Source organism: Bos indicus, chromosome X, assembly GCF_029378745.1.
Source record: "Bos indicus isolate NIAB-ARS_2022 breed Sahiwal x Tharparkar chromosome X, NIAB-ARS_B.indTharparkar_mat_pri_1.0, whole genome shotgun sequence".
Lineage (NCBI taxonomy): Eukaryota > Metazoa > Chordata > Mammalia > Artiodactyla > Bovidae > Bos > Bos indicus.
The window spans coordinates 60,295,867-60,311,243 of NC_091789.1; the positions used below are offsets into that span (position 1 = coordinate 60,295,867).

General features: G+C 50.3%; 1 protein-coding gene across 4 annotated transcripts in view; it reads left to right on the plus strand.

Annotated features, from left to right (window-relative positions):
• Nucleotides 1-15,377, plus strand: part of FRMPD3 (FERM and PDZ domain containing 3) — a 145,642-nt gene that overhangs the window by 56,168 nt on the left and 74,097 nt on the right. The window contains exon 1 of one of the 4 annotated variants that reach the window (XM_070785393.1): nucleotides 3,956-4,101. The exons of 2 other annotated variants lie outside the window; for them this stretch is intronic. The gene's annotated coding sequence lies outside the window, so the exon portion shown is untranslated. Of the gene's footprint in view, nucleotides 1-3,955; nucleotides 4,102-15,377 lie in introns of those variants that run through there. One more of the 4 variants, XM_070785397.1, reaches the window with a different exon arrangement.

The following is a 15,377-nucleotide window of genomic DNA, read 5'->3' on the forward strand; positions in this document are numbered from 1 at the left end:
ATATTCTATCGCCAGACTTCCCTAGTGATCCATCCAGTGGTTAAGACTTTGTGCTTCCACTGCAGGGGGCACGGGTTCCATTCCTGATCAGGGAACTAAGATTCCACATGCCAATGAGGCTGGAAAATTTTATTTTTTTAATATCACCTGTATGGCTGAACAGGCAGAATGGTCAGCACCCCCTACTGGGCCAAGCATTAACCCTTTAGTTACTGGATCCCTGGGGAAGGAAATGGCAAGAATCCCATGGATGGAGGAGCCTGGCGGGCTGCAGTCCATAGGGTTGCAAAGAGTTGGACATGACTGAGCAACTAACACACACTGGATCCAAAGGTGGTGGAGACAGTTGGAGGGCACTCAGGAAACTTGGGGCAGTGTTTACCCATCACTCAATCAGGAACGTGTGACGGGGCACAGGTGTTCACTGGAGAATGTCAATCCTGATCCTGGGGCAGCTGGAATAAGTCCTGGGAGGTATAGTGGGGGTTCACAGGCAGAAAGATGCAGCTAGGAACCTGAGGGATCCTGGTGGCAAGATGGGGTGGGGGCAGTGAATAAATCCTCTCTTTGCTTCCTAGCAAAGGTGGGTCAAACACTGGCTACATTGTTGAATAGCAGCACCAAGCTTATGCACACAGTGCCAACCCTTTTGCCCCCTCTGATGCCCGTGCATACACAGTGCCCTGCCCAGTGTCCTCCTAGTAGGGGCCCACTCTGGAGGGAACATCAGTCTATCTCCATGCCAGATTGCCCAGAACCTGAACCTGTTAAACACGAAGGGGAAATCAGCTAGTCCAGTGCTCTCTTTTGACATATGGGGAAACAGAGCCCTAGGAAGGAAAAGTATAGGACCATATATCTAATTACTAATGGAACTGGGATGAGCAGGAAGATGTCCCTGCTCCCAGCCTGGTGTATTTTCTATGTCTTCCTTTGCTGTTATTCCAAGTCTTCATTATAGTCGAGGAAAAATGCCAGAATATTCTCAGGGCCAGCCTCACACATAGGTAAACATGATGTGATCAAATATGTTTCCTCAGTTGCCTGTCACAGTGCCTGGAATTTCACCACCGGTGATTCATTCCTTCAGATCTTGAAGCTTTCTGGTCTTTCAGGGGGATGGGCGATTTATTGACAATCAGCAAGGAAAGACTTTGCAAATTGGACTCAGGTTATGTAGCTGGGGGTAGACCAGTGGCAGCCAGCTCAGGGAGGAGGATGCCGGCTGGTGTAGGTGTGGGAACTTGGACTGAGACTCAATCCAGCACCCAGGCCACCCTGAGGGGGCAAGGAAGGAGTACTTGATACACCCACATCCAAAGCTTTTGTCACAGCCTGGCTTGGGTGCTCAGGAAACTGTATTGTGACCTAGGAGGCCTGAATCACTGCTGTGTGGCCCATGCTGGGGAGAAGGGTGGGAGAGTGAAGGATAACATCAGGCTGTCTGGAGTGGTCGCAGGAACACTTTATTAAGAGGAGCAGTCTGGGTGAAATGGATGTGGCAAAGGAATCTGTGAAGACATTGAGTGGAGCCTCTAGGCTTCCAAAGAAGGCTGGGTGTAGAGTTTGCACCTCCCCCAGGGACCTGCTGACTGAAGGTGCCCTGGCCCAAAGCTGGGCTCCTTTGTATCGCTGCCTCTGACTTCCATCCTGGTTTGGCCCCAGAGCTGTGGGGTGCAGCTCTGGACTCAGCCAGCCATGGTCCCCAGAGGCCTCCCCGTTCCACATTGGTTCTGTATTTTTATATGGAAGAAGCTTTGGGGTGACAGTCTGGTGGGAAGAAGGAAAGGAAGGAAAGAGGCTAGCAGATTTTTCTGGAAATGGTTTTCCTGGAAAGACCCTGTGTTTCCTTAGTCTGTGTTTTTACTTCGGGTAGCAGAGGGTAGGGGAGAGTACTTTTGGAAATTTGGGAATATGTCTCGTAACTGTATTGCATAGCAAGTGTACTATTGTAATTTAGATTATAGGTCTATTTGACGGCACTTGCAGGAGAGAACTGAGCAAATTTAAGACCCTCCCAGAGGCTCCACTAGTTCTGTTGTAGATTTCAGTCAGCTAGACTGAACCCAGAAAGCCTAGCTTCCCAAAGTGTAGAGCATTCACCCTGAGGGCCACCACTGCTGTGTGACATGAACCCTTTGCTTCCTGAAAGGGTGTCTCTGGGGGCCTCAAATGGTTTCTACCCAGATACGTCTGGTGGGCTCAATGGAGGTGGGGAAGGGGGAGGATGCTGCCATTGCCGGGAATTAGAGACCCAGAGGCAAAACTGCCACCCACCCCGGTTCCACTCAAGTCCCCCAAACAATCTCCCTGGCTTAAAACCAGGTCATCACTAACCTTGATGTCATGGGCACTGCTGATGGAAGACGATGTTTCACAGAGCAGAGACTCCTGTGAGTGCAGAATCAGTGATTCGGGGAAGATGGAATTCAGTGCAATCAATTTGGGAGCGTCAGCCAGGATTTCTCTTAAGCTTTTCTTCCCAGCAGCCCCCTCCCACCTTGGAGACAGACTAATCCCTGACATTTGTCTAGTGGCTTTATACTTTTCAAAGCTCCTTCACATCCATTATCTCCATTGAGCCTCAAGACACCCCCATGAAGCAGGAAGGGAAGGTGTTATTATCCCTGTTTGACCAACAAGAAAACGGAGGTCCGGAAAGGATACATGACTCATCCAGGGTCACACAGCTATTTAGTCGAAAGAACTAGGACTTTAAATGTGTTTCCTAACTACCAGCCCTGTGTGCCTTCCACCTCCCATGTAGACTCCCCCACAGAACCGTGGAGATGCAGAGTGGATGCAAATAAACATTTGCCAAATGAATGACTGAGTGAATAAGCAGGGCAAGGGAGGGAAGAATACAAGTTCTTGAACTGCTCTTTTTTATGATCAGAATAGAAGGGCAAGAATACTGTGTTATTTCATCATTTTAACCAGGAAGGAAGGAATAAGAGACCTTTCCCATTTCACAGATGTCATTGCCATGGCAGGGAGATTAGGGTAGCTCCTATTAAGAACCTGTGGGGCTCAGTCTCCCCAGAAGGCTGCCTTCCACGCATTCTCTAAAGAGGAGTGGATGGTGTGGTCCCTGCCAGCAGTTCCCCAAGATTCTCCCATGGGTGTCTGAGAACACTGGCTACTTGCTCCTTTAAGGGCCTCTACCCCTGCCACCTTTGATCTTTCTAGCATAACCCACACCTCACAGACTCACTGGCTGTCTCCTGAATAACACCTGGAGAATACCTCCTTGACCTTTTTGTCTTCCACAAGGCCTGGCACTAGCAGGTGAATTGTAAGCAGGGATGCCCACTCCTGGGCACTAGCACAATGGTCAGGATCCTACCTCCCAGGGCCTCTACCCCCCACCTCCACCAGCAAACTGGCCTGGAGTTGCCACCTGTCCCTAGTCCTGTCTGGAAAATGGGGAAAGAGGAGGTGGGGACACAGGTATTCAAATAAGTTCTTTGCAGCAGCACAGTGGCTTTTGAGGCAGGTAGCGGTGAATTTGCCATTCTTCGTGTTTCTGAACTTGGCTTCCCACCACTTATTCCCAGCTCCTGCATTTGGGTCTACTTGCTTTGCTCCCCTGAGCCTCGGTTTTATTTTCTGTACAATGGGGAGGATGCTGAGATGAGAAGATGATTAGAAAGCACAGTGCCGGGCACTTAGTAAGTGCCCACCCAGCGGCAGCTGGATCACCCGCCTGTCACAGTACTTGGAGCCCCCCTCCTCTGCTCCCCCGCGGGGGCCCGTCCAAGGGGGAGGATGAGGGGGGAGCTCCTCCGCGGCGGATTGCGGGCGGGCTAGAGGCAGCAGACGCCGTGTTTACCAGCTGCCTCGCTAGTTCGCCACCTCAGCTCAGCCGCGCCTCTGGGGCCGAGCCAGTCGCCTCTGTCTTTAAGATTCTGGTCACAGCAGGGGCTGGGTTTCTAAGGCAGGCGTGATCTTTCTCTTCCTACAGACGCCGCTGCCGCTACCGTGCTACCGTCGGTGCTGGGCACAGCCGGGGGTAGCGCGAGGGGAGACAGCCAGAGGGTGGCCAGAGGGTTCCCTGGGCCAGGCAGCTGCCCAGCCCCGGCCCAAAAGAGGGCCCCGACAGTAAGTACAGCCCTCTGAGCAGCCGGGTTTGAGATCGCCTAGGAAAGGACCAGAAAGTGGGGCGCCCAGCTGATGAGGCCGGTGTCTGTGGGGTTGGGGGAGTCGGGTGCTGGGGGTCCTCGCCGGCCACACAGTGACTCCGGGCGGCACTGGCATGGGTCCCTGGTCCAGGGTGTGCGTCCGCTGGGCGCCAGCAGTCGATGGACGAGGGGACAGAGTTGGCGCGTCTAGAGCCGACATCTCTCGTCCTCCCATCCTGGGTCCCCAGGGAACCCTTCGGGTCGACAGGCCACCCGCGTGCCTCTTCGCAGTGCCGCTCGCTATGAAATAGGAAGACAAGATGCGCGGGGCTGAGGGTTTGGACGCCGCTGGAACGGTGGAAGCGCAAGCGGGAAGTTTTCCGCTGGAAGTGGGGGTGGCTGGGGGGCGGGGGGTGGGGGTTGGGAAGGAGAGCTGGAAACCGCGACGCACGCGCCCGCGGGAGCAGGGGCTACACCTCCAGGGGACTCGGCCCCACCCTCCCCGCTGCCGCCCCGCCCCCAAAGCTCAGCCCCCAGGAGGGAGCCGGGTATCTGAACTACCGGGGGACCCGGAGGGGGACTTCTAGCCGCCCTCCTCACAGCACCTAGTCTTCCCAAGGGCGGATGCACCCAGGCTGGCCTGCCCTCTCGAGTTCAGGAAGCATTGCGAGGCTGAGAAACGAGACCGCCCTATGAGATGATGCTTACTTGTAGAAAGCTTGGCAGGCGGGAATATGTAGGCCTGTACCTGTCACATTTTTTTCTTGAGCTGTGTACAGTTGGGGGGCGGGGAGGGTAGTGTGTGAAATCACAAAGGTGAGTTCAAGAGTACCAACCATCACTATTACTATATGCCAAGAATTGTGCTAAGCTCTTTAGGTAGTAATGAGAAGTCGTGTACAATAAGAACTGTAACTGGTGTTCACTCAGTGCTTTCTGTGTATGGGGACACAGTTGTTGTAAGTGCTTTACCTGTATTTAATCTTCAGAACAACTCTGTGAGATAAAACCTGATATTTTCCCCATTTTACACATGAGGAAATTGAGGTGGTAGAAACTGAGGGGTGGACAAGCCCAAGGTCCCTCAGCTAGTGAGAAGCAGAGCTGGGCTTCCTACCCTGCCCCACCATGATCTTCACTCCCCACTGTTAATGGCTAGAAATAGGATGAGAACTTGACTTTAATGAAGTAATAATACAGGCTTTGTTTTTCCCATAGCAAAGCTTGCTTATTCTGTAGATCTGAAGTCAGGGCCCAAGGTCCACAGAGATTTGAAACAATTTCAAATCATCCTCATTACATTCTGTGGTGAGAGGCAAACCTAGCAGGCTGTAACAGGACAGCAGGTCCTATTAGTATCTAAACATAACAACCATAACAGTCATTGCTAATAGCCATTAGTAATTGACACTTACTTTGTACCTTTCATCCTCATGTAGGTACTTTGAAGTAGGCACTATCATGAGCCTCATTTTATAGACGAGGAAACTGAGGCTCAAGAGGTTAAGTAACTTGCCACAGAGTTGGGATTCCAGCCCAGATCCCCTGGCTCCAAAGTCCAGGTTGGACCAGACCTTTGGCAGATGTGCATCAACTCTTTGAGCCATCTCCTCCCCGGCCAGTTGCCCAGGGCTCTGCTCAGCACTGGAAAAGCCCCTGATGCTGGGAAAGATTGAGGGCAGGAGGAGAAGGGGGCGACAGAGGGTGAGGTGGTTGGATGGCATCACTGACTCAATGGACATGAGTTTGAGCAGACTCTGGGAGATGGTGAAGGACAGGGAAGCCTGGTGCACTGCAGTCCATCGGGTGGCAAAGAGTTGGATATGACTGAGCGACTGAACAACAACTGCACTGTTCCCTCCATCCCCCAGCCCTGTGTTTGCATTGATGAAAGGATTGTACAAGTTGGCGGAGAAAGGGTTTCCTAAGGAACATGGAGCGTTCTGCATGGATTTGGGTTTTGTTGTTGTACTAAGTGCTGGGCCTGTAACATCAATAAGTTGTTATGCTTTATAAGTTTTATTAATTAGACAAGTGTCTGCTCTGCTGGTTTGGAGCTGTTAATCTGACATTATGGCTCTATCTGAGTACCTCTGTTCAGAATTGTTTTCTAAAAAGTTTTTAGAGCCTGATTTGCAGTGCTGAGCAAAGTCATCTCTTTACCTCCCAGGGAGGGAGAGGGGGCCTTTTTTCCTGGCAGGACTTCAATAACTGAGACTGTAGCTTGTGTAGAAATATTGCTGTTTCTATTGATTTTTGTCCCTCCTTCCCCCAGAATGGCCCCTGTGAACTGAATGAAATGTAGCCAGGTTTGGAGGGGCTCTTCCTGGGGCACAGGTGGCCCTGCAGTCAGGATGTTTGTCATTTCGTACTATTAGCCCTGTCTTGTTCACAGAGCTGGCTTCCACAGACCTGCTGCCATGTGGGCATAATGGCGTTTGAGCTTTGCAGCTTTGGTCTCCATTACTATGGCTGGATTTCAGTGCATCCACTAGCAGGCCACCCTTTCTGCCTTCCCATGAGACAGGGGTCTTCCACGTGTAGCTTTTGGCTGGTGTATAGATATGTGGCTGGTAACCCAGTGTTGGGCTGTGTCCCTGGTTGTGTCTGTGACCTCTTCTGAGTTCAGTGCATCATCTCAGAAGGCTACATGAAAGGAGCCACTGGGTAGCACTAGCCCTCCGCCCTCATTCCCATACCTAGAAATTAAAGACTGACGAGTTATGCCTGATTTTTTTCCTATGACTTCTTTTTTCCATTATAGCAGCTTCAGTAGCTAGAGGTTTCCCTCTTTACTGAATCTTTTCCCTTCCTGGAATGCCTTTCTCTGCTTTGTCTGTCTGCTGGACTCCTCACCTTCACCACTCAGCTTGGGGTGAGGGGGCTGTGGTGGGAGTCATAGGGCCGGGGGAAGAGCCCTCCTCTCTTTCCCATGGCATCCCCTGCTTCCCCCTGTGGTGCCAGGTGACACACGGTTTTATATTTGTGTGTTGACATACCTGCCTCCACCTCAGACTGCACCCTCCCTGAGGGGAGAGACTGGCCCTAGTTTTTCTTCAGTACCCAGCACTGTGCCTGGCACATAGTAGGTGCTCAGTAAATTTTTGTTGTCTGTATGAATAAATGCTATGTAAGAGCCTGTGGAGGGAGCCCCTGACTTACAACGAGGAGAATAGCTAATAAGGCTTCCCAGGTGGCACTGGTAAAGAATCCACCTGCAATTCAGGAGACATGGGTTCAATCCCTGGGTTGGGAAGATCCCCTGGAAGAGGAAATGGCAACCCACTCCAGTATTCTTGCCTGGGAAATCCCATGGACAGAGGAGCCTGAAGGGCTACAGTCCATAGGGTCGAAAAGTCAGACACTACTGAGTGATTGAGCACATAATGGCTAATAATAATAGCTCTGCTATTATTCCTCTTACAAGAGGGCAGGTGGGAGCAGAGCTGGCATTATGATGTAACAAAGAGTCCCAGCTCTGCATATGTGAATCACTGAAAAAATACAAATACCCTGTAATGCCAAAACCTGAATGCTTGGGGAAGGACTTTTCTGGTTAATAGAATGTTCTGGGTAACTGAGGATTAGGTTAAAAAAAAAGCTATTTTTCTTACCCTTTTTTGTTCTTTCTACAATGTCTGGGTCTAGTTTTAAAACCAGAAATAATGAGTTGAATCTGGGGGGTCTACCATTGAAGCAGTGTTGCCAAGTAGGCAGCCTGTGGGTTCTTGGAATTCCTTAGGATCCTGTCTCCCTCAAGCCTGGTTGCATAGTTGGGTGTAATCTCCTTATCACCCTCACAGCCAGTCAAAAACAAGTCTACAGGCCCTTTGAGTTTTGCAGTTTTACTGCCATTCACATCCTGGAAACCAACTAACAACGTGGAGGAGGTGCTGGCTAACTCACGCCTTATGAGATCGGCACCTGCCCTTGCCCTTAACTTTGTTAAAAATAATTTTATTTATTTATTTTTATTTTTTGGCTATGCTGGGTCTTCACTGCTCCGCGGGCTTTTCTCTAGTTATGGCAAGCCGGAGCTACTCTTCACTGCAGTGCACAGGCTTCTCATTGTGATGGCTTCTCTTGTTGCAGAGCACAGGCTCTAGGGTGCACAGCTTCAGTAGTTGCGGCGCATGGGCTCAGTAATTGCGACTCCCAGTCTCTAGAACACAGGCTCAATAGTGTTGCACACAGTGTTGTTCCAAGGCATGTGGTGTCTTCCTGTACCAGGAATCGAACCTGTGCCTCCTACGTTGGCAGGTAGATTCTTTACCACTGAGCCACCAGGGAAGTACCTGCCCTTTACTTTTATTCTTAGGTGGAGGGTTCACCAACCTTGTTTCCCTTTCTCTGATCCCATAGAATCTTCTCTTTGCTTTAGGAAAAACCTTCTAATTTCTTACTCACTGTCTGCAGGAAGATGCAATTAGGCAGAATAAAAGGTATCTCTTTGCCCTGAAGCTGTAGTTGGCATCTCTGGATGCCTCCAGATGGGGTGACATGAATTTACCAGGCCTCTGCTCACATAACCTCTTTTATTGAGTTGCTTCTTGGCCTGATTTCTGCCCTGCCACCCCTCCCCCCATGGACCCAATGAACAGAGTTTGGAGCCAGTGCACAGTGGGGGAAGCCGGGGCTTGCTCCAGTTTGTTCCCTCGCAAGAGGTGAGCCTGGTGCCTGCTGGGCTTGGTGCCTGGGCTTCAGCTACCACCTGCATCATCTCAGGCAAAGAGGGGGCAGATGGGCCATCTAGGCAAAGCAGCGGGATGGATGTGCCTTTCTCTGTCCAGCCACAACTAGACTGGCTCCCTAAGAGGGCACTGCAGAGAGGACATAATGCCCCAGCAGAGCCAGACGTGAGCAAGGGAGGGAGGAGAAAGTTTACCCACTGTCTCTCTGGGTCAGCTCCAGCTGCCTGCTCCCCCGGCCCACTTCTCCCCAGCGCCTTGCACTTGGGCTGTCTCCTCTGCCTCCTGCCACAGCCCCTCACCACCCACTTCTATCTCAGGGTCCAAATCTGGCCCCTCCTATAACCCCCAGCTGCAATTTCTCCAGAAAGCCTTCCCCTGTCATTCTGCAAATCTTCAGAGTGAATAAAGGTGAAATAAATAACTTCTTCCCAGGGCCCTGGCAACTCCAAGATTCTCCAGCTGTTTAATTGGAGTTAGCCTGGGACCTCTCAGGCTGGCGGCCCAGGCCATGGATGCCTGGCAGGCTCACAGAGTGGAGGGAGATAGCGCAGCCAGCCTGCCGAGGAGCGGGCCCTCATTTGGCTTCAGGAGATTTTGCCTGGAGCCCTGTGCAGCTGGTGCCTGCCAAGCAGACCCCATAGGGCCACTGTTGGAGTCCCAGGTCTTTGGCTGCTGGAGGTAGCTACTTATGGGGATATTCCCAGAAGCCCCTGTTCACACCTGCTCCCCCTCTCTGGCCTCCAAGCCTTGTTTACAGTTCAGCCATGGGCAGACTAGAGGCTGCGATCCAAGAAAAGAGAAAGATCTGGGTGGCCAGGGACCCTCTCCTAGCTTAGTGTTCTGTGCCAGGGCTCTGCAGCCCAGCCTGGCCTCAGAGAGGTATGCTCGCTGAGGGGAAGAATTCAGGCCTGCTGCTCCCTTCCCTGCCAGCTCCACTTTTCCCATCATGACCATTCCCTCCCACCTTCTGGAATGTTCTCTCCATCCTATTTTCTCCTCTTGATCTCTTTCCCCCAAAAAATACAGCTTCTTGTGGCTGGGGAATTGGCCCCAGTTGGGACAGTGTCCTGGGTTTTCTTCTTCAGCCTACTTCAGATTTGCCCCTCGCTCACCCACATCCCCATCCATGAAATGGATGCGGTCAGTGTGGCAGAATAGCAGTACCCTTCCCCAGAGAGATGGAGCACTGGAAGTCCTATAACAGAGGGCTCTTGTTACCGTGTGGCCTACTGCCAGAGCCTGAGGACAGAGCTGGGAGCAGCTTGAGGGTATTTAGAGAACAGGCGAGGCACAGAAGTGGGCCTCCAAAAAGCTAAGGCAAATGAGTTGGCGGGCACAGTTTCTCTGCCAGGCTTGCCTTCTTCAGCCCTGTCTTTTCTTCTTCACTGTCTCCAAAGCCCTCCTCTTATCTCATATCTCTGCTTCTGTCTGGGTTTCTGGGCTTCACCTCACCTCTCTTCTCCCTCCTGGCTCTGTCTGGCCCCCACTCCTGTCTTCCCCTCCACTCCTCACCTCTCCCGCACTGGCTCGGTCAGTCTTTCTCTCAGCCTTCCTCAGAAATACTTCATGTGTAAGTGGAGGGTGGGGGCCAGGGTGCTCTTTGGGGTGACATGACAATTCCTGCAAGCTCCCGTGAATATTTCATAGCTCCAGTTCCCCCTCACTGCCTCTGCCAGTGACAGGTGAGTGGGGGCTAAAATGCAAGGATCTCCCCACAAACTCCGCCACAGCTCAGTGGCAGCAGCTTCAGACCTTGTGACCCATGGTGCCATATGGTACCAGCCTCACAACTGGCACAGCCCTCACATCTGTCACTGGGCTGGCAGGGAGGGCTGAGGAGCATATCTGGGCCTATTAGACAACATGTCTGAGTTTCTTGAATGTGTAGCCCCTGAGGGGGAGAAGTAGGGAGGGGAGGAGGCGGCTGCCCAGAGGGTCCACTGCAGCCTCCTCTCAGAAGGATCATGGGGATGGTCTTTTGTGAGGTGACTCCAGGTTCACGGGTATTTGTGGAAGGACGAATGGCTTTGGTCTCTCTACCTGCTCCCTTGTGACCTGCTAGAATGGGTGACAGGTGTCTCCATTCCAGCCCTCTGGGGAAGAACAACTGTTTGGACAATGAGAAAATGAATCCAGACACCAGCAGGTTTTCCGGGAGATGCCTCTCCAGTCTCAGCTGAGAAAGAAGTGTCAGGGCCATGAAGACCTGGAGGGAAAGAGGGCGGAAAGCCCTGGAGGCAGCCCTGGGACAGTAATCGATTGAATTGTCTGCCTAGAGGCTCTTGGAAGGGAAAAGACTATCCAAAGTCATCCTGCCCACCCCTGGGCCTCTGGCCATTCTGAAAGAAGAGTTGTTGCCCTTTAAAGAGACTTTTCTGTCCCAGGAAGGAATAGTCATTAGATTTCCCGCCCTGATACTCTTCTAAGAACTGTAGCCATTTCTTCTTAAACTGTAGCCCTCCTTGTGTGCTTGCTTTTACTCCATTCTCTCCCTCTTTTTGTCTTTGGTCAGAGATGTTGAAAGCTTTCTTCCATGGACCAGACTCCCCATTTAGAAACCTGAGGCAGAGCCAGTAGGCATTTGATAATGAACTACATGGTCTAGCCAGAGGATTCTAATCCTTATGCCTCAAAATCCATCCATCAAGCCATTTATAAAATATTTATTATAGCACCCACTATGTGCCATGTACACACTAGAAGGTGGAGATATACTGTTGAACAAAAGATACATAATCAATACTCTTATGAGGTTTACAGGCAAATAATCACAGAAATGAGTCTATAGTTACTGATCCTGATGAATATCATGAAGGAAACAGATCAGTTTACAGTGTTAGGACTATCAAGGGGCAGAGTTTTCAGGGAAGACCCCTTCGAGGAGGTGATATTTACATGAGACTTGAAGGAAGGATGATTGGCCACGTGAAGAATAGGGAAAGAGGTTTCCAGGAAGAAAGGAGTACCAACTGGGAAGACTTCAAGGTAGCATAGAGCTTGATCAGAAACTGAAAGGAGGCTAGTGGGGCCAGATTGTTCTAGGCAAGAGTAAGAAAGATCCCTTGGAGGAGGGCACAGCAACCCACTCCAGTGTCCTTGCCTGGAGAATCCCATGGACAGAGGAGCCTGGCAGGCTACAGTCCATAGGGTCACACAGAGTCGGACATGATTGAAGTGACTTAGCACACACGTACAAGAGAGGTTGGCAAGGAAGAGATCACAACAGGGCCTCGTAGGCCATGGAAAAGAACTTTGGATGTTCTTCACTTGCAGTGGGAAATGTCTTCAGGGTGTTAAGCAGAAGAATGACGGGATATGATTTGGGCTTTTGCAATATCTATAGGGAACAGGCTTAAAGGGGGGCAGCAATGTCTATAGGGAGACCAGAAAGAAGGCTGCTGCAGCAATGAAGGAGAGAGATGATGGTGGCTTGAACTGGGTGACAGTCATGGAGATTGAGAGAGTTGGTCAGATTCTGAAGGAATAGCTGCAAGCATTTACTGAGAGGTTAGAGATGAGGGTGAGGGAAACAGAGAGACAGGACACAAGAATGACTCTGAGGTTTCTGGCTTGAGTCACTGAAGAGATGATGGTGCCATGTACTGAGATGAGGAGGGCTGAGAGAGGCCTAGGCTTGAGGGGGAAAAATTTGAGTTCAGTTTTGGACATGTTAAATTTGCAGTTCCCTTGAGACATGGGAGCAGACATGTCAAAGTAGATCGTTGGAATGTAGGAGTTTGGGGGCTCACAGAAGAGGTGTGGATAGAATGGAAATTTGGGCATTGTCTGCACATAGATTGTATTTCAAGCCAGGGGACTGATGAGATCACCTGGGAAAGAGAGTCTAGAGAGAAGGTCTGGGAAGTTGGTAAGAAGTTCTGAGTTCGCAAGAATTGTGGTATCCAGTGATTCGGTGTAGGAGGAGAAGCCCACAAAGGAAACTAAGAAATATTGGGCAGAAAGGTAGTTGGAGTAGCCACAGAAACCAGAGGAGGAGAGCCTCCTCAAAAGGAAGGAGTGGTCAACTGTGTCCAAGGGTGGTTAGAGGCTGAGTAAGATAAGGACTGAGAGAGAACCATGAAGGCCGTTGGTGGCCTTAACAAGAGTGATTCTGTGGAGTTGAGATATGTAGGAACCAGATTAGAGTGGATTGAGGAGCAAGTAGAAGATGAAGACGTGGAGAAAATATTTGTAGAAAACTCGAGCAATTTTGCCATGTAAGGGGATTATGGAGTGGAACCAGGTCATTTCTGTTAGTTTTCTTAAGGATAGATGATTTCCATCAGTATGCTAGCATGATTCTGGAGAGATGAAGAGATTGATGACTTAGGGAAGAGAGTGAATGGCCAAAGGAGGGAAGTCTTTGAGAAGACAAGAGTCTTCTTTATGGTACTAGGGCATAACTGAGTAGATCTGCCATTGACACAAGAAACTAAAGATCCTCCATTTTAGTAGGAGGGAAAACAGAGTCATGGGTACAGATGCAGACAGGGTGGTGTATAGATTTAGTGGTGGTAAGATAAAGGAGCTCCCATTTGATGGCTTGTGTTTTCTCAATAACATATAGGACAAGGTCATCAGATGAGATTCATTGGGATAAATGGGGAGGTGGGGCAGATGGAGGAGAGGAAGACCTATAAAATAGTCATCTTAGAGAGTGAGAAAGTGGTGGTCAGACAGTGGAGATGGTATTGGGCTGGCCAAAAACTTTATTTGGAGTTTTCCATATGATGTAATGGAAAAACTCAAACAAACTTTTGACCAGCTCAATAGAATAACGGTTGTCAGTGACCGTGGGGAGGGGGGAAATAGGATGTCAGTATTTAATGGGTACACAATTTCACTTTGGGATGATGAAAAATTCTGGACACAGGTGGTGGTGATCGTGGCACAACAGTGTAAGTGTATTTGATGCCACTGAACTATGTGCTTTAAAAAATTATTAAGATGATAAATTTTATGTTAGACACATTTTCTCATAATAAAATAAAAAGTTAGAGCAGAGGGGAAGATCACATATGACTAGTAACATAAATCAATGTCACTGTGGGGACTACCCAGGATATCATAGACAGCAATGGAGAGGGAGAGGTAGAGGTGGGTGGCAGGCGTATTCCACAAGGGAGCAGGATTTAGGCAGAAGGAAGGAGGAGGAATGGCACTGGCAAGCAAGGAGACACCTACCCGCCCTCCCCACCCCCCCCCACACACACACAGGCCCTGAGGGTCTTGAGATTTGAGAGGGAAAAAAGTCCAGCTTCCTGTTGAGAGGGCTTGGTGGGCAAGTGATGTCCTCAAGGAATAAAGCCGGCTTCCATTGAGAAAGAAGCGAAAGGGCACTTTCAGAGAGTCAGTGAAAGATACAGAGGAGTTTGCTATTGACTGAGAATTCCCAAGGGCACCGCAAAAGAGTTCGAAGAGAAGAGAAGAGAAGGGTGGCATTAGAGGGTGAACAGATGCCCACGGGGATGAGAACCCCTGGGTTCTGAGGGATGACCAGAGTTGAGTGCACTTCTCTCTGGTGGTGACTGAGGTTAACAGGCATGGGAGGCCCCCTGGGCTGAGTCTCCCATGTAGGAGGGTGGACTTGGAGGCAGGTAGGAAGTCAGTTCTGGGGCTGGAGTCTCCCACCTGTCCCCTCTGCTGTGGTGGCTTCAGGGGAGGCTGCTCTGACACACAGCACTGGCGTGGCCTTCTGTTCCCTGGCAGAGGAGCAGTCTGCTGACTCTCCCCCAACATCTCTTCATGCCCGTTACTTACCCACAGGTTCTTGGCCCAAATCGTGTGAGAAAATTGGCTCTGGAGTTGGATGGACCTGGGTTGACATTGTAGCTACACCACAGTGTAAATAGGTGGATGTCGTGGAGTAAATTAATCTCTCTTCCCCAATCTCGGTTTCCTCATCTGTAAAATGGCAATAAGGTCTTCTACTCATGGGGTTGTCGTGAGGCTGGAGTGAGGCAATATGTGCATAGTACCTGGCACACCACAAGTCCTCAGTAAATGGTAGCTGTTGTTTTCAGCACTGTCCTCTCTCAGCATTGTCCTCACCTTACTCCCAGATGTTGTGTGAGACCTCAGGCTGTTCTTTGACTGACCAGACTCTTCAGGGTAAATGGTGCCCCATCTCTCCAGATCTTTCTCTCCTTTCCCCTAATTCAGCCTTACCTGTCACTTCTTATCCTTATAGCTCACTCCCTATTCTCTCCTGGGGTAAATCTGATTCAGCCAGTCAGTCATTTGTTTGCATGGCTTTCTGTATCGTTTCCCCAAGATAGCATTTGTGTTTTAACTGTGCCTTCAATGCCATAAACCAACGGAATGAAAGCACCTTATCCCTCCCACTTGATTGTGGCCCTCCCATTGTCTGACAAAGGTGTTCTTTTATATCTTGCTCCTCAAAGTGTGGTCCATGAACAAGCCACCTGGGCAGCACCCTGGAATTTGCTAGAATCTTAAACTTAACTCCAGACCTACTGCATCAGAATCATTCTAGTACTACTCCCAGGTGGTGCAACTACACACTCAAGGGTGAGCCACCCTGCTTAGAGTAAGTGAGCCCAAG